Source organism: Micromys minutus (genome assembly GCF_963924665.1).
Source record: "Micromys minutus genome assembly, chromosome: 3".
Classification (NCBI taxonomy): domain Eukaryota; kingdom Metazoa; phylum Chordata; class Mammalia; order Rodentia; family Muridae; genus Micromys; species Micromys minutus.
In genome coordinates, this window is record NC_137972.1 from 46,604,035 (window position 1) to 46,625,346 (window position 21,312).

Here is a 21,312-nt window from a genome sequence, read left to right on the forward strand (position 1 = left end):
AACTCTATGTGAGTCTTAAGATTCATCTTCATACATAGACATTTTCATACATACATGTCAGTGCAGGGTTGTGGCACTGACTAAGCTAACTCCCTCATTTATGCATTTCAAGAGACAATTTAAGTACAGGGGGGGCATTGTTGAGTTTAAGTGCTTGCTTTGCAAGGTTAAGGACCTGCATTGTGTGCCTAGGACATTCCAGATGTGGTAGCACAGGCTTACTCTCCCAGTTGTGGGGATTCCCCGGGGCTCACCCATCTGTCATTCAAGCATCCTCAGTGGGCTCCAGGCCAATGTGAGACACTCCCAAGAGAAAATGGTATTCTTAAGGATGACATCTGGGGGTTTCCTCTGGCTTTCACACACTTCTGCATGTGAATACATATTTAAAACAAACAAGCAGGCTGGGCATGGTGGAGCACGCCTCTGTCCCACCACTCCGGAGGGGCAGTGGCAGGTAGATTACTGTGAATTCTAGGCAGCCTGTTCTACATATTGAGACCCTGTCTCAAAGCAAACAATGTTTATGAAGTGCAGCAGAGCAAGGCACTGTGATGTATACCTGATGAGGTAACCTATTAGGTGCTTTCAGATTGGAACAGGATATGCATGGAAAAAAAAATTCCCGACTTGACAAAGCTCTTCATAATGGCCAGTTAATAACAGCAGAATTCCAGTTTAGATCTGTGAAGTACTGGGACAGACAAATTTAGAAATGTGTCTGAATGATTCAAGAAACAGAGAAGGTAGAAGAAATAGAAATTGTCTTATTGAAGGAGGAAGGTGAAGAGTTAATTTTGTGAAATGAAGAATTTTTTTTTAATGATCTCAGCAGGCTAAAATTGTAGATCAGAATGAAAAAGGTCTTTAATGGGAGCGAAAGTTCTTTACTCTATTCAGGCATAAAGTAAAAAACTCCAAGGTAGAAGTTCAGTTCATATGACAATTAGTCAAGGAGTGATTGTCAAACCAGCAGGAACCAATCGGGATTAGCAGGGGGTGGGGCACCTGATGACCTTAGGTTGGCTAATAGAATAATGTGGGGGCCTATCCACTAGCCCTTTTCTGAACTAGACACAGGGCTTCTGGACCCCTGCCCTTATTGGTAGACACTCCAGCAATGAAGGAAGGCACAGGAAACCCAGCTTACCAAGTACCTAATGTGAGGCAGAAATCAAGGCATACCTGAGTCTTTGGCTCTGCAAGGTAAGAGTCAAGTTGCCCGCTATCTGGGACTGTTTAGTGGCTTTGGGGCAGTGTGGACTGTAACATTCCCACAGAGGGCCCATGCTCATTTTCTTTCTCTTTAAATAGTATGTTTAGTATTGTTGTTGCTGCTGCTGTGCTGCTACTATTGCTGCTACTGATGAATCTCCTTGGATAGTACAAATCTTATTTCACAATATTACATTACTAGGAACACTTGAGCACTGTATTCCAGCCTAGGTTGATTTTGTGTGTGTGTTTTACTTAATGACTTTTATGTTTTAGACAGGTTATTTCTATATAGCTCAGACAAGTCTTCTTCCCTATTTACCTCCCTTACTCAGCAAGTACTGAGTTTGCTACTGTGCCCAGAGGGATTATTTCTGATAGGCTAAGCTAGTCCGAACAATGGAAGTTCGAGGTGTTTTAAAGACACTGGTAGCTGCCTATCTTTTGTAGGTACAATGTGTTGGTCTTGGTGATTCAAGTGTACCTTGAGCTGCACACTCCAGTTTTGGTTAATTGGACTATTTCTGCTAGATGTTTTGTTTTTAACCTTCAAAGGAGCCAGTCATGAGTCCTGTGCACATTTGCGCATTTCTGTATTTGATATCACTCATTTATAAATTGTCATCAGCAAGATTTTGTCTAATATGGCAATGCTGGCCTGTTTCTCTCACATGAAGTATTCATCTCATGTGCAGAAATGATACTGGGTTTGGCCCTGTTTCTCATTCATGTAGTGTCCATCTCTTGTACAGAAACTGATGCTGGAATTGGCAACTTCTTGTTTTCATTTTCCTCATAGCTGTGATATAATCTTATAGTCAAAGGAAGGGAAAGTCACAAATTTGACTTCTTAAGCCTTTAGTTCAGAAAAAAAAAATTTGTATGAGCAAATAATAAACACTCACAAATATGCATATACACAGGCTAATACATATATGTACACACATACATACACACATGCACATACACATTTACACACACCCTTACTTACATAAATACACATACATATATACTCACACAAGTACATACACATATAAACACACTTGAGTACACATACACACTCATACACACGCTGGTTGTGATGGTACACATCTTAAATAAGAAGTCCTCCAAACTTTTGCTGTATTTTATTGGGCAATAGTCTAGCTGGATCTGGTTTGGAGCTACTCAAACTTGTTGGAAACCAAACTATATAACCCTTGAGTATATTCTCATTCAGTTCCTGCCAGTGGTTTCTACAGTACCCCCCTTGGATCTCAAACTAGCCACCTAAAGAATTTAGCAGTTCATTGCAGATCCACTAAATCAAAATCTCCTACTTGGAAGCTCAGAAATCACAGTTTGCAAGCACAGCAAGACCGCATACAGAAGGTCACACTGCTGGCTTGGGGAAGCAATAGGTATGTGTCGGACCCAGCTGAGGACAAGGGCTGAGACCATGGTCACATGGAAATGAGGTGGATGAGAGACATGGAGAGTGAGGCAGGAAATGGAAAAACTTAGATTTAGCAAATACAACAAGAGGTTGAAAAAAAAGAAAAGCTGTTCAGTTTCCCAAGGATACTTTTAGAAGATGGATTTTAATGGCCAGCCATGCCAGATCAGCACATTTACATGTGTTTGTTCATGTCATCTACTGTGTGATATCTGTGTGTACTGTTGTTACAGTTAGAGCCTTCCCAGCCTGACCATGGAACTTGCTGAACCTTGCACTATCCTTTTAATATTCAGCCTGACCTTTGTCTCATTTCAAAATGTCCCTTAGCCTGGAGGTCCAGGTAAGAGCCCCTCTGATAGGATCCCAGCATGTTCACTTGGTGTTTACTAGGCAAATAAATATGACCAAGACGGGCCATCCCAGCTGGCCTGAGGTCACTGAGCAGATTCCATTTTTCACGTTGTGAAGTATGTTAGGTTAGAAACTTTACAAAGAATCTTAACTATTAGTTTGTTAGGTCATTAAACTGTGGTGCTATGAGGATACAGACTGAGCCCTCTCGAGAGCCAAGCTGGCTGAAACTTCATGGAAGGTTTTCTTTTCTGGGGACACACTCTGTACATCATGAGATAACAGAAAGAAAATGTTGGAAAATAGGCTAAAGGTTCTGAAAATTTAGGTCTTTGGGGTTGGAGAGATGACTGTGGGTTTGCCACATTTGTTGAACAAGAACGAGGACCTGATTTTGGAACCTCAAAATCCATGTTTTAAAAAAAAGGACAATGTAGTGGGTGTCTGCCTTCCCACTGCTACCATGACAGTGGGAAGGAGAGAGAGAAGCCTTCCCCAAAGCATGTGGGTCGGCTGTCCTCACAGACAAAGCATCCCTGAGACTTGTCTTGAACAATGTCGGCAGTGACTGAGAGCTGACATTGTCTGACACCCACACATGTTGTGATACTATTCACACACACATACACTCACTCATATGACTACCCACAAACATAACACACATTACATACACAACATGCAAGCTTTCTCAAAATTGGGTCTTTTTTTAAAGCTAATTATAGTTGAGAGTTCTTGCCATTGAGGGCAAACTAACCCTCTAAAAATTTGCTCAGTGGATCCTGGGGAACTTGGTTTTTACCAGACCATGGCACTCCTCTGACACATCCAAGAGATGCTCTAGCTTGTGGATGTTGCCCACCTGGTCACCTGTATATTCAAAGAAGGTAGCCATGTTGCCTTCAGGGTGATGGTTCTTTTTCTAGTAACCTTAAATTTCAGACACAAAACAACCAACTGTCTCCTTTCATTGCATGAAAGAGCTGTTGCATAGGGACATTTGGCAATGTGGGATATATCCTTCTCCCTAGGAAAATAAGAAGACCAGTGAACTAAAATCATATTTTGGTTTGTGGCAATGCATTTTAGCTGAAGAAGGAAAGTCCTGTGTGCTGACAGTGACAACGATGGGGTGCAGTTCAGTGTTGACTGCCCCCATCTTCTCTAAGCCTCTGGTGGGTAAAGTTTGAGGAAACGGAGGCACAGAGAGATCAGATGTTTACCGAAAGTATAGTGAGGAAACTGCATGTGAAAGATGAGAAAGCCATATCCTTCCAGGGTCACCGTGATGCACAGTCTGCTGCTTCAGTGTTGTGTCTAAGTCGTGAGCCAGCAGAACAGCTTGGGCACTATCCAGACTGTGGCTGATGGCCACTGGTTGGTGTCTAGTAATGTACTGGGAGGAAGGGAGTGACAAAATCTCTCTCACAATAGAAAAGTGAATACTCCCCAGTCAAAGGAATCTGTGAGCCAGTTGGCCCAGCCCCTTGGTCTTCTTTAATCTTCATCCTGCTAGCCTGTTTGATGACTGTCTCTGTATATTTGTATAAAAAGTAGAAATGATACCAGAACATTACTGTTTTAGGAGTAATTTGTATCTATTAGTTGATCATCCGTGGTCACATTTTGCTTCTAGGGGAATCAAACAGGGCTAACTTCTTTGTTCCTTTAGGCTTACACCTAACCCCAGTCCCATCTCTAGTAGGGTATGATGGATCATTGAAGTCCCAACTCTCCACTTACTAACAATAAGATATTGGATAAATAATTTGTATTCTTGGAACCTCACTTTATCTGTCTGTTAAGTAGGTATATCGATGCATACTTTATAAGGTTTTCTGTTGGTGAGTTACGGGAGTTGTAGGAATGCTACGTGTATCACTGCCATAATTACCTTGAGGTTATCTTCCATCCTGTTGCCAGGTACCATGCCTCCTTCCATTTTTCCATTAATTTGCTAGTTTCTTTGCCAAAGCCCAGGATATAACCACCATCTATATGCGACCTTCAGTAAGCTCTTTATGGGATTCCCACCACCTCTCTGTTGAAGGCTGGTTATTGTTGTTGTTGCTGCTCTTGTTGCTGCTGCTGTTGTTGTTGTTATTGTTGTTGCTGTTGCTGCTGTTGTTGTTGTTGTTATTGTTGTTGCTGTTATTGTTGCTGTTGCTGCTGTTGTTGTTATTGTTGTTGCTGTTGTTGCTGTTACTGCTGTTGTTATTGTTGTTGCTGTTGCTATTGTTGTTGCTGTTGCTATTGTTGTTGCTGTTGGTGTTGTTGCTGTTGCTATTGTTGCTGCTGTTGTTATTGTTATTGTTGTTGCTGTTGTTGTTGTTGCTGTTGTTATTGTTGTTGCTGTTGTTATTGTTGTTGCTGTTGTTATTGTTGTTGCTGTTGTTGCTGTTGCTGTTGTTGCTCTTCTTACCTCAGAGTTGCCTGTGCTCTATGGTGAGCACAAAGGTTGTCCAGTTACAAAGCTGGAGTTCTAGTGGAAAGAATGGCTAGCGAATTCCATCTCTGCCATTCACCAGCTGATTGACTGCAGTTACCAACATTAAGGCCTTGTAGACGCGTGTCTAGGGACTAGGGTCTTGTCAAACATTGTAGGCACCCACAGCAGTACTCTCAAATCTAGAAACACGATTAATTTAACACCTGTACAACAGAATGTAGCAACATCTATCCACTGCAAAGCAGATAATTGGTTCTAACGTGGAAGAAGAAATACAAAATGTACTTCTATGACTCACTGGTCACCAGTAGCTACTATGGAGTTTAGACCCGTATCTCTCTTGTCATAACTCTAAAGCATTGTCTCCAAGGGTAGTGGGAATAAAAATAGTCCTGTTTCATAAAATGGCATGGCAGGGTATGGCACCATTTGCAGCCTGGCACTGGGAGCAGGCATTGCCACTGAGGAGGTTGGACTTTGATCCCCAGTCCACCAAGAGGCCAGGTTTTCATGAGGTAGAGAGCTGGTATGAGCAAGACACTGAAGTAAGAAGGTAGACACCGGTGGATGCTGACTGATGGCAGTCATGCTGTCTGATGGTGGAGGGTTGTCAGCGAGCAGTTAACCACAGTGCCCTCCAATCCCAGAGGTCCTGCCTGTTAGGTTGTGACATTACATAGATGTGTCCTGACCCATCTCAAAAATTGGACATCAGTGGATTTAATTAAGATCAATTAGACGTCCCTCCTTTGTTCAGACACAATGCTTTATTTGTTTGAAAAGAGGGAAGTTCTATATGACCTGAAAGCTTCCTGCTTCTTCTGCTTCTTTTCCTCATGAAGAATGAAATGCCATTTGGAATAATACAAAGAATACATAATCGGCCCGCAGGCAGGACTACATACGTTTTCTATGTGTATTTTCTCTAGAGATATTTGACTCAACAGGGACCTGCCATCTCAGGGATTCGACTCCTGAATTTCCCCTGCAGTCTAGCCTTAGGTGAGGCTTCAACCTTGTCATCCCCAACATGTACTCAGTGCATGAGGCTATCCTTTCACCTATTTCCAGGGTGACATAGAGGCAGGGGACTGGCTTAGGAGGAAATTCACAAATGATTCTGGTGGGAGGTAGCTTCAGGCAATTGACACAAACCAAGCAAGGTAGGTAGTTAAGGGAGAGTGGGGGGTGGGGAGTTGCATGGTCAAAGAGCACAACTGTATTCAGAAATTTAATTATGTCTGCATCTGAGACCTTATCTGTGCAGAATCAACCCTGTCATGAAGCAGTGTATAACTGTGACTTATTCCATGCAGCACAACTGATGGTATTTCGTCAGGTCCCTCCCTGTGTCTACCGATCTCTCACTCCTGTACCTTTTCTGGTTGTGTTTTGTTTGCCTTTGTGACTAGGGCTTGTTGCTTACTCTGGCTTACCGCAAACGCAAGCCCCTCCTGCCTCAGCCTCCCTCATCACAGGATTGCTGGTGTTTACTTCCACTCCCAGACAACAGAGTTTGTTCTCCAGGCCGGAATCCCAGTCAAGGCTGTGGAAAGTTTCCAGCAGTTTTCTTCTCTGCCTTACTGCTGACATGGTAATGACTGTGAAAGCCCAAGAACCAAGTCACCATTAGTTTGTGTTTGCTTTGTTTTGAGACAAGGTCCATACTGTCAGGCTAGCTTTAAATTCACTGTGTTTTAAGAATGGCCTTGAACTAGCGACTCTTTCTTCTTTACCACAGTGTGTGTGTGTGTGTGTGTGTGTGTGTGTGTGTGTGTGTGCACCTGTGTGTGTGTCTCTGTGTGTGCCTGTGTGTGTGTGTGTCTCTGTGTGTCTCTATATGTGTATGTCTGTGTTTACATATAGGAATATAACCCATGTGGGTATCCATGGAAACCAGAAGAGGGCATCAGATCCCATGGAGCAGGAGTAAACATAAGTTTGAGCAACCACAAAGGTGCTGGGAATGAAACCAGGTTCTCTGCCAGAGCAGAAACTATTCTTAGCCACTGAACCATCTTCCCACCTCTCTTCCTATCTTTCAACCATCTTCTGGTTGTTTCACATAGGACTTTAACTATAAGCAGATAATACCTATAGATTAAAGTCAGCTAGGCCATGTTCTATCCGTCTTTTTCTTCGTCTGGGAGAAATATGTAGGCCCTAAGCATGGACATGAGTTACCCAAAGCCACAGTATTTATTTATCACCATGTCCAGACTCCCTGAGACTCCCTTGGGTTCTAACAGCTCTGCCTCCTTCTGTGTCTGCTGGATGTGGCCCCCAGCACTTAGAACTGCCGGGAAACGTCATGAGCCTTCAAAGACTGTCTTCAGGACTCCAAGGTTGCCTATGAGGATGCACCCCTCAGATTCCCTTCCCATGCTCCTGTTTCTGCAGGAATCCTCTCTTCAGCCTCTGCTTCCTTCCCCCATTCCCAGAGCAGGCCTTCTAACTTTTCTCTCTAAAACAGATTCATCCTTGCACTTCACTAGGCCACTCTTAAAGGTAGGGTGTTAAGTGTCTGTGTGTGTGATCGCTGATTATTAAGGAAAGAAGAGTGAGCTGTCAGTAGCTTCTGGGCTGCAGAAAATGCTTTCCACGTAGTGGTTTCTTTGCCACACCATGTGGAAGGCAATTATCTTTGGAGGGGATTCCGAGGCCCTGTGTGGGCTTCCCTGGTGTAAGATTTATTGTCGGCTGGATTGGGTGTCCTTTCTAAGAGCATTTACTCGGCATCTAAAGCGCTGTCAAGAGTACGACTTCTGAATGCTTCTGAGGTTGCAACTGCTAAGCTTCATCTTCCCATCCCCGAGATACATTTTTGTAATGCTGTGCAGGGATTTGTACAAGCCTCATGCTTCCCATTGACGCTGACAGGGTTGCACTGTTAAAGCTCAGCACACCACTGTGGGAACTTACCCCCTAAAAGCCAGAGTCTTCCTGCAGCCTCCAGACTGGCCTGCAAGTTCTGGGTAGATGAAGGGGGCCAGAGGTACCGCAACATCCCTTTGTTTGGGCTACATCTCTCTGACTACTGATTCCAAAGTTAAGCTGGGTTGGTTTTTTTTTTTTTTTTTTTTCCTTCTTCTTTGCTTACAGACTGGCAAAAGCAGGCCCTCCTCCTTTTATGGATCTTCCGAATGCCAGAAGAAAACTTGAACTTGACTCAGCTAAATATACTAGATCATGAAACCTCGGGGACTATTGAAACAGGAACAGTGGCCCATTACGGCTAAGAAGGTGTTTTATTGAAAATGAGCTGACATATTCTCCCTGGAGAGTAAGCAAGGAAAGGCAGGATGCCCAGTAGTCATGCAGGTTGCTCTCCTAGGCACACTAAAATATAAAGTTCGCACTGCTGAGCCATGAGCCAGCAGGCAGAAGAACAGGCCGATGTAGGTTGGACCTTTTAAAGTACCACACTTGGTTGTCGGTACCGCTACCCACCCCCTCTGCTTTGCGTCAACCTCTTCCTCTGTGAATCTCAGTTAACAGATCCTCACACATCTCTCTGCCTGGCTTTTAAAAGTTGTCTTCAAAATAAATTGAGATAGATGGAATTTCCTAATCCTGGCAGGCTTACCAGCAGAGGGCAGGCGTAAAGAAGGTTTTGACACAAGGGTGTGTCAACCCAGGGTCAGAGGAGGGTGGCGTGGCACAGGAGGAGGATCCCTGAGCTTTGTTCCCAGGGCAAGATGGGACATGTCTTCCCAGCCTCTTCGCCTGCCTGTAGCACATTCACACCACAGGCCTCCTGAAAAGCTTACTCCACTAAAGGTGGTCAGTGTCTTCATCCGATATCAGCAAATTTCTACATAATTAAATGTAAAAAAAATGTTAAAAGAATGTCATTTTTCCCAAGAGCCATCTTTTCATTCCTCTTCAGTGCTCTCTTCTTGAGCTTCCTGCCCAGGGCTAACATGTGGATTGAGCTGTAGTGCTGTCACTATGCCTGTCACTAGGAGGGGGCATGAGGATGCCACTTGGTGCTGATGAACCTGACTCCACTTCTCCTCACTGATGTGAAGGATAAAGCTTATGGGAGGGGGATTTTCTTCTGCCTTAAAATATGTATGATTTTGAGAATTTTACACACATCCATGTAATCTGTTAAAACCCAATGGCAGAAGCAACGCACTATTAAATTTCACATCATATTGAAGCAAGGGATTATAGTTTTATCTTAAACAAGAGGATAATTTATTAGTCAATTAGACACAGAACTTGCAGAGATCGAGTTGTTTTCTTTGGATGATTTTGTTTACTTTGGTGTGTAAGGTATGCCTTCACATTTATCATGAATTTCTTTCTCTCTTTCTTTCGTTTTTCCTTCTTTTCTTTTGATACAGTGTCTCAGTGGAAAAAATTTAAACGTTTAAAATTTATTTTGGTAAATGTTTCCTGTAGCTCATGGACCCATTAAAGGTTCCCAGAACGTTGACATGCCGTGCCGTGTATGCATATATAAATTACTCCATGATATTGGCATTATAAAGTGTGGCAATCAGGGAAGATGTGAATGACAATTTGGAGACTGTCGTAAAGAGAAATTCAACCATCAGCCCAACAGAGACTTTTCCCTTGGCCAAACTAACAGGCTCAGATGAAAAACAACATAATTAGTTTCACTGTCAACGTAGACGTAACAGCCACATAAACAGTTATCAATAGGCAGCCCCCTGCTCTAGCTCCCTGCAGATGGATGATGTATTAATTTATATTTTTAAGTAAAATCGCTGCTTAAATCAAGACAGAAATGGGGGCTCCTTAGAGACAAATGTCCAAATCTCAGGAAAGGGCCATGGCTGTTGCAATTTAGTAACTCTAATTGGCTGGCCCAACTGCTGGTCTTTGGAGGAATACTGTAGGGGATCTCCTTCTGAAGAAGCGATCCATCAGACACGGGGCTGGGTGGGGAAGGACCTAAAACCTCCATCCCCGGCTTCAGTAAAAGAATCACTTGATAGATTTTTTTTTTTCTTTTTTTAAATCTGTCATTGTATTCTGGCTACTCTACTAAATTAGTTCAAAGGGTAGGGGTTACTGGTGCAAGCATTGTTTGGAAGAAGACCATGAACTTGCATTAGATTTTGGCCTCTCAGACGCAGTTGGTTTTCGGATCCATCACTGTGTCCATTCTCTAGTTGTATGCAGGCAGCTGTGGGCAAGCAGATGCTGAGAAGCACGTGGGCCAGGGCCCTGTGCCTGTAACCTCCTCACTGCTGTGGCACCATTCATCAACATGAATAATGTCATGAGGGGTTGCTCCTTCTGCCTCTTCCTCTAATGCGTCTTGTCTCCAGTCCCCCACTCAGAATAGGCAGTGAAACCTTTCACTTTCTTCTGTGTTCAAGGCTGAGGCACTGCAAAAGCCAACAGAATACCCAACTCAAGTCCCAGGTGTATTATTTGGTGGTTAGAGTTTGGTATGGGATCATAGTAATCTGTTCTTAAGTGCAGCCAGCTGCACAGTGGATTCATTTAGCAACTGACAGGTTTCTTAATATGTGGTGTTTGAACAAGACTGTGTCTGTTGTGGGTGTTAGGATGTGGGCATCAAAAATATTTTTAAGTACAGTATTTATTGTTTCCTTCACTCTTCCTTAAACACGAGCCACCCCCACCCCTACCTCAGGGACTGGGTTTGTGTAATCATCAAATGCACCCCCTCCCACCCTTTTCCATTATCCTGTGACTGCTTTGCCTTATGGAGCTATGGTGTGAGGCATGCTTGACTCACAGGGAAACAAAACCACTCTGCCTTTCTGGGTTTTTGTTTATTTGTTTTTGTTTTTCTGTTTTGAGAAATTGTCATGGAGCCCAGGCTGGCCTGGAACTTGTTATGCAGCTGAGAGCAACTGTGAACTCTTGACTCGACCTCCCAAGTACTGGCATTACAGACATGCTGACCATCAAGCTGGGTTCCCAGGGTGCATTACTAAAAAACTCAGTTTCTTCCTCCGAAAAATGGGACTGCAATTCCCACTGAAGTTACATGTGCATCAGCCTCTGGGGCTGAGTAACTCAAGCTAACATCCCCATAATAATCCTAACTAATTTTCTTTCTCCTTTCTTTCTTTCTTTTTTGTCTTTGTCTTTTTGCCCCAGCTTTCCAAAACAACCTAATGTTGGAGGAAATTAAAAATGGCAGTAACTATGACTTCTCTGTTACTGGAAGGTTTCATATTTTTCTATTTTTCTCAAGGCATAGAATGGAGCAACTCTCCCTGAATGCCAGTCTCAGGGCCAAACACCTCATGAGGCCACCCTAAGGTTCCCAAGATTCACCCAGTTGTCCCAGGTTCCTACAAAGACACACAAGTTTCTCACCGGTGGTATGGTTCCTTCCCCAGTCTAGCCAGTGTGCCATCTATCTGTTCCGAGAGGGCGGAATGGCCTGCAGGTGGCCTCCGGGCTGTTTGCTAAGCCATTTCCCTCCCCCCCCCCCTCTCTCTCTCTCTCTCTCTCTCTCTTGTATAGTATCCTCTTATCCAAACTATCAGCTTCCCCTAGGGGCCTTCCCAGCCCTCTAGGTGCTCCCTCCTGGTCTGCAGTCCCATGGTGCTCCCAGCCACCTCTGTGCAGTGCAGCCCTTGCTTTACCTTGAGCATTACATCAGTCCTTAATTATTTTGTAAGGCCAGCCTCCACAGCTGGGTCCCAAGCGTCTGCAGTGTTGTTGTTTGCCTGTTTGTTTATTGTTTTGAAGCTCCTAGAGACTATTAACTGATAAACACTGACCTTTGTGGAGGAAGCCCTACTTGTCAAAGCTTGCATGAGTTTTATGGGTGCCTACTGCAGATCTTAGGCTGGAGGAAACATGTCGTTTATTTCAAGTGCACCTCAGCTTTGTTCACACTCGTTAACTCCCAAATTATATATATGTATATATATATATATATATATATATATATATATATATATATATATATATATGTTTTTTTTAAATCACTGTGTATTTCAAAATGTCTGTTTCTACTTTTTGAGGGGTGTTGGTTTGGGGAAAACTTCCTCTATTTTCATTTCCTGCTTTGGGGTTTCTGCCTGCCCTTCTGGAAAGAAACACCCTGTTTCTTTAAAAGTCAAGAGTTCTACTGATGGAAAGGATTAGGGTGTTCTGGCAGAGTCAAGGCTCTTTTTGAACCCCCATCCTCAAAGCCACCCTGGTTCATGAAGGGGGTGGGGTGACATTCATGTGACCTGAAAAAAAACAAAGACCATTAATAGATTTGTTATGTGATACAAAACACTTCGGGTTGAGAGTGCTTAGTGCTGAACTCATTTAACACCTGAATAGATGGGGAAGGCATGGGGTGCTCTTGCATTTCCCAGCCGGATTCCTGTGGTGGAGATGGGGAAGGGGTGCTTTCTCTTGCTGACCTCACTGAAGTCCAGGCCATTTCTTGATTAGAAATTATATCAGTATGCTTTCTGATTTGTAACGACTTATATTTAATGCATCTCAAATGAAAAGAACTTTTAAGTAAAAGTCTTGGATACTTTGTTGCTTTTTTTTTAAATGGTTCATATTGAGAAATGGGTAATCATTGATTTCACTAGTCTGTTTCCTGGTCATTTTCAAGAAAATAAAAATTTGTGAGTTAGTTTTGCTTTTTAAATAAAAAACAAACCAGAAAGTTTTTCTCTAAGTTTGGAAATAGAAGAATTGAGAGGTGATTTCTCAGATTGCTGATACCTTGTATAGGCTAACCTGCCACTTAAACCCTGCCACTTGAGCCAACAAAGTTTAGCATTATTGGTAACTTTAAAAAAAGAAAGAAAAAAAAAAAACTGCTCTTCGCTCTTGCTCTCAGCATCTAAGCAGTAAGTGTTTCTAACCGAGGTCATCTCAAAGTGCCTGTTGAGAGGCGCTTTTGTTGTGGCTGATGTTGCATAAATAAGAAAGGAATTTCAAGAATTATTTCTTAGCAAACGTGTGGCAGCTGTCGTTCTAGAGGGGAAGTAGCGAGGAGGCACGTTGTGTGGTGAATTATTTGGAGCCCCATGTGGGGTTCTTTCCCTGCGTGAACAGGCACACTTTTGTGAGGTGGCCTCTGGATCCGCACGGGTGGCAGGGAGATGAAGACTGGGCCCCACCACCGACGTGAAGTGAAAGTTCTCTATCGAGGCGGGTTTTCGAGGAAAGGCACAGACTGGCGCCCCGCAAGCCTGCCCCTGGGCCGGTTCGGTAGCTCGGAGCAGCTGGGACTGTAGGCTTGCTGGTCGGAGGGCGCATGGGGGGCCCTCCTGCTCCGCGTCCCTGAAGGTTAGCACAACTCTTTGTCAGTTTCGAAGAGGAAACAAACAAGCCCTTTTCCCCAAAGCCGACTGGGCGGCGAGGCCCAGGGCGCAGAGAGAGAAGGGGGTGGGGGAGAGGAGATGCGCGCCCCGGCGCGGTGCCCGGCTCCGGCCCAGACGTCAGCCGGAGGGGGGTCACCGGGTTAACAGCAATTAAAGAGGAGTTGCTGGGGAGACAAAAGGCGGGCGGCGGGGCCGAGCGTCGGTTTCACCTGCCGCGCGCGGAGGGGGCCGGGGCGCGGGGCGCGGGCGGAGCCCATTGTGTGGGGCGCAGCGGCGGCGCGGGGTGTTTAGAGGCGGGTTGTGATTGGTGGAGCAAGGCGGGGCGGGTGGGCGCGGCGCGGCGCGGCAGCCCGCGAGCCCGAGCGCCCCTTGCGCGTGCAGTCCGCCTGCACCGAGGCCGCCGGACCCAGCCCGGCCCCGCGCGGGCGCCCCGAGCCGGCTGCGCGCGCCTGGCGGCTACATGGAGAGTGTCAGGTTGGTCCCGGTCCTCCTCCGTCTTTGCCCGCTTCGCTTCCTCCTTCTCGTCCTCCTCCTCCTCTCCCCCATCCCATCCCATCCCATCTTCCCGGGCTATGCACTGCCAGCTTCTCGGGGTTCCGGGGACCTCGGCAGGGAAGACTGGGGCACCCCACAGCCTTCAACTTGACTCAGGCTCGGCGGCACCCGCCCGGGCGCTGTTGATCAACTTGGAGTGGAGTTGCGCTCTGGAAGTAGAAGCGGAGAGGAGCAAGAGGGTGGGAAGCCAGGCCTGTGGGTGCTGGACACAGATCTCCTTCGCTCTCTGTTGCGCTCTGTTGTCCTTTTAAAAAAATTGTTCCTGCGTGAAGTGGAGTTGGGAGTTGGAGGAAGTCCTGCGTGTATTTCTCTTTCCCTCTGCATCTTTTCCCGATGTTGGCGTTTCATTTTCCGCTGGTGTGGCCTTCATGCAGGGACTTTGGTAAAGCCCTTTTCGTTATTCCTTGGTGCCATCCCTCCACACCACTGGTGTGTGTGTGTGTGTGTGTGTGTGTGTGTGTGTGTGTGTGTGTGTGTGTGTGTGTGTGTGTTTGTGTAGGGGTATCCATCTGGGGTATGTGATTCCTGTCACTTCTAGAGCGTGTGAAATAGAAGAGAAACCTTCAGTCTCAGTGGAATGGAACCAGTGTGGCGGTTTCTTTTGCTTCTGGTAGTTTGTTTCTGTTGTCCAGGCGCCTTGCAGCTTAGCTGTTGATATTTAAGGAGTTCGCACCCACGGTAAGGAGGAAGGGAAAGGAAGCAGAGAGTCCAGCACCTCAGCAGGCAGGCAGGCAGGCATGCTGTGCCATGCACTCCGGCAGGTTGGAGATCCGCATCCACTGTGGCTTTACTTTGCCACATTCATAAAGTAGTAAGCAAGGTTTGGGGTTTGAAAGGGCAGGAGCCTGAAGGCATTTCACCATGAACTCTCATCTGAACTGGCCCTAAGTGTAGCTTACTCAACTATCAGAACTGAGATGGTCAGTGCAAACGGGACTTTTTTTTTTCCCTTTCCAAGAATGGGATGGGAAGCCGAGGACCTTTAGGAAGAGGATGGTAGTTTGAGAGCACAGCACATGTAGTGTCTTCCTCCCTGGGGTTAACTCCTTCAAGGCCTTCCAGTTACAACTTAAATGTCTGATAATTGTTTTATACTCGTCCACAAAGACCAAATGTTCTAATCAAACCCATTTAAAAATGCAAATCACCTCATTTCCATAGATTCCAACATTCTGAAAGTGACACATTTGGGGGAAAATAAGGCTGATAACAGGAAACGTGAATCATACTATCAGTGACTAATCTGCCTAAGGGAAAAAAGCTTACTTGTGTTTTATCATTAGGAAGTTAGGGTAAAAGGACGATTTCATTTTTTTTTTTCCAGTTAAAGATACAAATGACTTCTTTATTTCGGAGGTGATCCATTTTGCTTGTTTGTTTGTGAAATACTTTTCATGAAGATACACACACACACACACACACACACACACACACACATATATATATATATATATATATATATATATATATATATATATATGCAGTTAAAGGAAGTGTATGTGGTAAAGTGTTATAAAGTCGCCTGTTAGTCTTAGAGTTCTTGAAGATAATCAGCTTGAGATTCCACATCAGGGTTTGATGTGTGTTGCTGTTATTGCTGCTTATGAGAATAGCAGGATATCATAGATATTTTAAATTCATCACTCAGTAAAGCAAATCAAGATGAGCAATTTTGCAGACTTGGGGGAGGGGGAAGGAAAGCCTCTATTTTATGTGGTTCTTTGTAGCTGCCTGACACATTTAAGTGAAAAGTGTGTAAAAATGAAACCGAAATACAGACTGCCTGCCCAGACGCTGGCTGCCAGTATCACTGGGATGTGATAGAACTCTGTGGGCTGACACTTGATAATCAAAGTTGATTTATTGTTCATTAGTACTGCATTAGCCCTTTCAGGCAAGACAGTTATTTGTGTAGTAGCCGTCAAGAGTAAAACTGCAAGCACCTGTCATTTTGAAGGCATGATATAAGCAACCAAATATCAAAACGATGCAAATTAAAATGCTAAAATGCGTTTGACTATGTTAAACACCACTCAGCCACCTCCCCCTCCCTTCTGTAAAATAAATTAGCACGGGTCAATTCTAGTGTAGCAGAAATAAAAATGTAGCAAAGACACTTGTTTTCCAACCCTAGGGACTCCTTACAGAATGCTAGGAGTGGACTTTCTATTTGCCAGTTTGCCTGAAGAACTACCTTTCCTCCCCAGATCTGCCTGCAGCTTGTCTAACAGAAAGTTGGCCATTCAAAGGAATAGGAAACAGGGCCTGTCAGTGATTTAATCCAAGTAATGGATAGAAGGTAGGCTTTTGTGTTGTGCTTTTTAATAAACACATTTCATCTGATGAAACTTTTGAGTTTGGGTTGCTTCTATGAAAATTGATGACATCATAGCTGAGCCATGATAATGCCGGATAATAATGTCAACGGCATTTTCTGCAGCATGTCTCTCTCTCGTTTTTTTTTTTTTTTTTTCTCTCCCCCTTTCCTTCCTGGAACGGAGTGATCTTACAGCAAACAATAGAAAACAAACCAAGTGTCAAAAGAAAATAAAATTAGTGAACTTTTTGTCTGCAGCCATAGAAACATGGATTAACTCATATTTTCAGGGATAGAATGGCAACATTGCACATGAAGCTATATAGAGTATTGTCTTCTGAATTTTCATTTGACAGGGACTTTAGAGGCTGTGATCTTAATTAAATCTCAACCAGCTAAAGCTGTGCATCTAAAAGGCATGCAGTGTTGCATAACATTGCTCAGCTGGTAAACTGTAAATCATCAGAAAGCTTATGATAGGAATAGTTGATTTGGAGAAAAACATCTTTTTTTTTGTTTCCAGTTAAACGTACCTTAAAAACAAATTTTCTCCTTCACAGCCTTACATTTGCACATCGTCAGGACCTGTCACCTGAAAGATAAACTCCTTTATGACATTGACCAGTTCTGCAACTTTTCAGCCAGCCTCCACACAATGGCAAGAGACAGGGAAATTAAAATCTAGATGAATTAAAGAAAATCAAAGTCCAGCTTTGTCGTGGCTAACGTGGCAGGGGTGACGTTTGAATTACTGTGTTTCTGTGACAATCAGGAGGGAATGTGGTGGTCAGATTCTCAGCTCAAACCAAAAATTTGAGTACAGTTTGTATTGGCAAAAAAAGGAAGCTTAGAGAAATTCATTTTATTATGTGGTTTCGTTGTGGACGAACATCACTAAGGGGAACTTTCAAACGACACTCTGAGTAACCGGGGAAACGGTGATCAGTTAGAAGCCCCTTGAGGTAGTTCCTTGTGATTTACAGTCAAGGAAAAACCGTAGCAACAGTTGACCAGAAAAGGTTAGAGTGACTAAAGGCATACATTGTATTTCTATGTGTGTTGCATGTTAAGCTCTGCACCCAGCAGCAAGGAGTTGCAATCATCAAATAGCCTTGCTAACTGTCTTAATCTTTATACTGTCTGGTGCTTGCAAACACTGCCTTATTTACCTGTACTGTCTTTAAAACAGATGTCTTTATCTGCTTGCCTCTTTTTGTTTCAGTAGATGCCTTGGTAGAAGCTGCTTACATGTAGAGAACATTCTGCATGGGTCCTTGTCATAGATTGCATAGAAGGCTTGCATTTCTGTTGCTGTTGAGAGGTCCAACTGTACTCTAAGGCTAGAATCAGAGCCAGCAGTCTATAACCTAGTGCTTACCTGCAGTGCTATATTTGCGGAAAGTCTTGACCCTGTAAGCTAAAACTGTTGCTTGGTGTGAGTTTTGTTTTCTTTTTGGTGGGGACAGCATGGTATTCCTTGAAAACGGTTTTTAGTAATTTCAGAGTGCCTGTCTTCTACATTCAGTGCCCCCCCCCCCCAGTGTAACACAAAAAACTCAGGTCCTCCATTGCTGAGCATCTGTTTGTACATTCTGGGGCCTTGGGGTACTGGGCAAAGCTAACTTGGGCCTCTCCTTTTAGGTGATAAGAAGGGAGACCCTGCTCTGAGTCCTCCCTCCAATCTGGCAGGTTTGGGGGAAGGAAATTAATTTAGAGTGAAAAGAGAAGAATTATCAAGCTGTGCATTAGGCCTCATGTTCACATCGGGTTAAAGCAACTGATGAGTGAGTGTGAGCTAAGCGTGCCGGCGCTTCGCACAGCTGGCTAGAGCACCTCGGTATCATGTTTTAATTCTTAAGCTTTATCTTGCCCTCAAATCTGAAACATCATTGTTCAAATAACTGAGAACAAGGTAAATCAACAACATCAAAAAGGTCAGCCTCAGTGATTTCTCAGGGGCTTGTTATTTTGCACTTCCCAATTCTATTTGATGTCTTGACAAAACAAGATGACACAGGGGAGAATGCATTAAAATTTGATTTTTTTTTCATCTAACCTGTTACAGTTGTGGCAGCTTAATTTCTTTCTTTTACTTTCTTCTTCTTCTTTTCTTTTTTGTCCCTGAAGATAGCTTTTTGTTCAGTTCTTAATTGTGACATCATTTCATGAGGCAGGTCTTTTCTGTTGTTGTTTTGTTTTGTTTTGTTTTTTTTTTTAATTGTATTTTGACCCTTCGCATGTAGGAAGCTTTTGGTTATGTTTTTGTCTTTATTAGAAATAAATCAATGAAGGAGAAATTGTCAAAGAAGCAACTGATGTTTTTCCTCATTAGAATCTCATTTGCACCCCTTGGCTTAACTGTGATGTATCAGGTGAAGGTGTTGGAATTATGCGTGAGAAACTGCATAAGTAATTCTTGAAAAGGTAGAAGGAAAATGGGAGTGTCTTAGTAAATCCATATTCAACTTTGGAGTAATTTAATTCGGGCTTGCCTATTTATTTATTTATTTATTTATTTATTTATTTATTATTTGTATTTATTTGTACTTAATCTCTCTCACATTTTTTGGGCTAGTATCCTTGAGGTAAGAAAAATAATCCATTTAATTGTTAGTTTCGAAAAAAAACTATTTTTAGGGGGAAGGTAAACATTTAATTTCCCCCCATGTCACAGTAACCTTTGAATTAAAACTATAGATTTTTCTTGCTTGCTTTAATGGTGCCATTTCTCAACAGGGTTAATGTGGTTACTATCTCTTTCATTGTTTGTAATACTGTTCTAGTTTAAGAGAACTTACTTAGCTAAAGTCGCTTCCCTGTCCCTTCAAGAGTTAAAAGATTTGTGGGTCAAATCTTTTCTAAGGAACTTTCTGGACTAGTCACCCCCTCCTCCCGTTCTCAGCACTTAAAAATGATTTTGTTGTTTTTGTTAATATGAAATGTCAGCATATTTTACTCACACTAAATAGTTTTTCAGCCCACCTACGGGAAAAGGAGGCTGAGGAAGGAAAGGGAAAACATTTTTCTCGATTTAAATAATAGTAGTGATAACAACAACAACAACAACAATAAAAAATAGTAGTGGTTTCGGGTTGAAGAGACTGGTTTTTAACAAGTGACTATTTTTTCTGCGAAGCTCTCCTTGTCTCCTGTATTTAACAATTGCTAATGAAAAAGCCATTTAATTTATGTAAACTTTACATTTTATGTAAATGAAGCTGATATTTATTAGAGCTGAAACAATTAGGCTGGCACTTAGTGGCATCACCTTGCTTGCTGGGGAAACTGTAGAGAATCACAGGCCACTCCAGCCACTCCCTGCACTCTAGACAAATATCAATTTTACCATTTGTTTTTAATGTAAAGACAAAAAGCTCAGCTCTGCAAGACATAGCTTCTTGGGGTTGCTAATCTGAAATAACTCCTGACTGGCAGGCAAGTATCAGCCTTAACAATTCTTTGGGAAAGGAAGATAGCCTCTTTTTTGATACAATGTAATAAACAAAATGATAAAAAAATGAAATGCTAATTGCATTTTAAAGAGGCCTCTTTTTTTTTTTTTTTTGCTAAAATCTTAATAGATGGTTGCATTGTTGCTGAGAGAACAGTTAGGCTGATGAGTGAGTACTTAGATGATTTTGCATTGATATAATAACCATTACCTGCCTTAATGCTTTGTACAGTATTATGGCAAAATAGTTAAGTCTAAAAGAGTTACACAAAGCAGCATTCCACAATGAAAGAGAATTATTCTCCCCACATGAATACCATGCCTTCTTTCTCTCTCTTTCTCTTCCTTTTTTTCTTTTTAAAGACAGAAATATTATGTCAGAACTACATTTTCCCCCATTTTGTGATATAGTCCTTCCATGGTACTTGATCTGAGTTTGGCATTTTTTGTTTGTTTTGTTTTGTTTTTAACATTTTTTTTTAGGGACACAAAGAGTAGAAGTTCCCTGCCCTTTGGTGTCTGCTGATCGATTGTATCTATTAGCTATTAATTCTAAAAACTGGCCTCTTTTCCTAGATGTTTACTGGCACACATACAGGCTAGCTTTATTATGCTCCTAGAAAATTGGGCATAATTCCTTTTTTTTCTTAAAATAGAGCGATTTTCTTTGTTTGCTTTTGTTTTGACATTCTAGAGCCTTCTAATTTAATTTGGTTTTTTGTTTTGTTTTTTTGTTTTGTTTTGTTTTGTTTTTCTCTCTTGTTGTGTGGCCGACTGGGTGACCTGGCCTAACCACATCAGTTGCCACCCAAACACTGCTCAAAGTGTGGAAGGCAAGTGACTCTGAGGCCATTTTAAGTGGCTCATGACCAGAGGTTGGAAAATAGTTTCCAAATAATTCTTTGAAAATAATTTAATGGAATTACTGTGGTAGACAGTTAAGGAAAACAGTGTTTCATTTTGACCATCTCTGTTATCTGATTTGTATACACTGTAATTAGGAGAGGATGTGAGTGTACAAAGTCTATGTGTGTTTATGCTGTGCAGTGTTTACTTGCAGTTAACTTCAGTGTAAAGGAAAGGGAGAGAAAGAAATGATAACATGTTATTGTGAGTATTTATATTGTGTCATCTTGCCTCCCACCCAATTCCTTCAATTGTCTCCTAGATTAGAACCAAGTATTGTTTCTATGCAGGGGGTTTTTTATATTGTTTGTTTGTTTGCTTTTAAAATTA

At 42.8% G+C, this 21,312-nt stretch overlaps 1 protein-coding gene across 3 annotated transcripts in view; it reads left to right on the forward strand.

Annotated features, from left to right (window-relative positions):
• Positions 1–21,312, forward strand: part of FOXP1 (forkhead box P1) — a 143,702-nt gene that overhangs the window by 31,278 nt on the left and 91,112 nt on the right. For 2 of the 3 annotated variants that reach the window (XM_080914721.1, XM_080914722.1), the window contains exon 1: positions 14,141–14,227. The exons of the other annotated variant lie outside the window; for it this stretch is intronic. The gene's annotated coding sequence lies outside the window, so the exon portion shown is untranslated. Of the gene's footprint in view, positions 1–14,140; positions 14,228–21,312 lie in introns of those variants that run through there. 3 annotated transcript variants of the gene reach the window in all.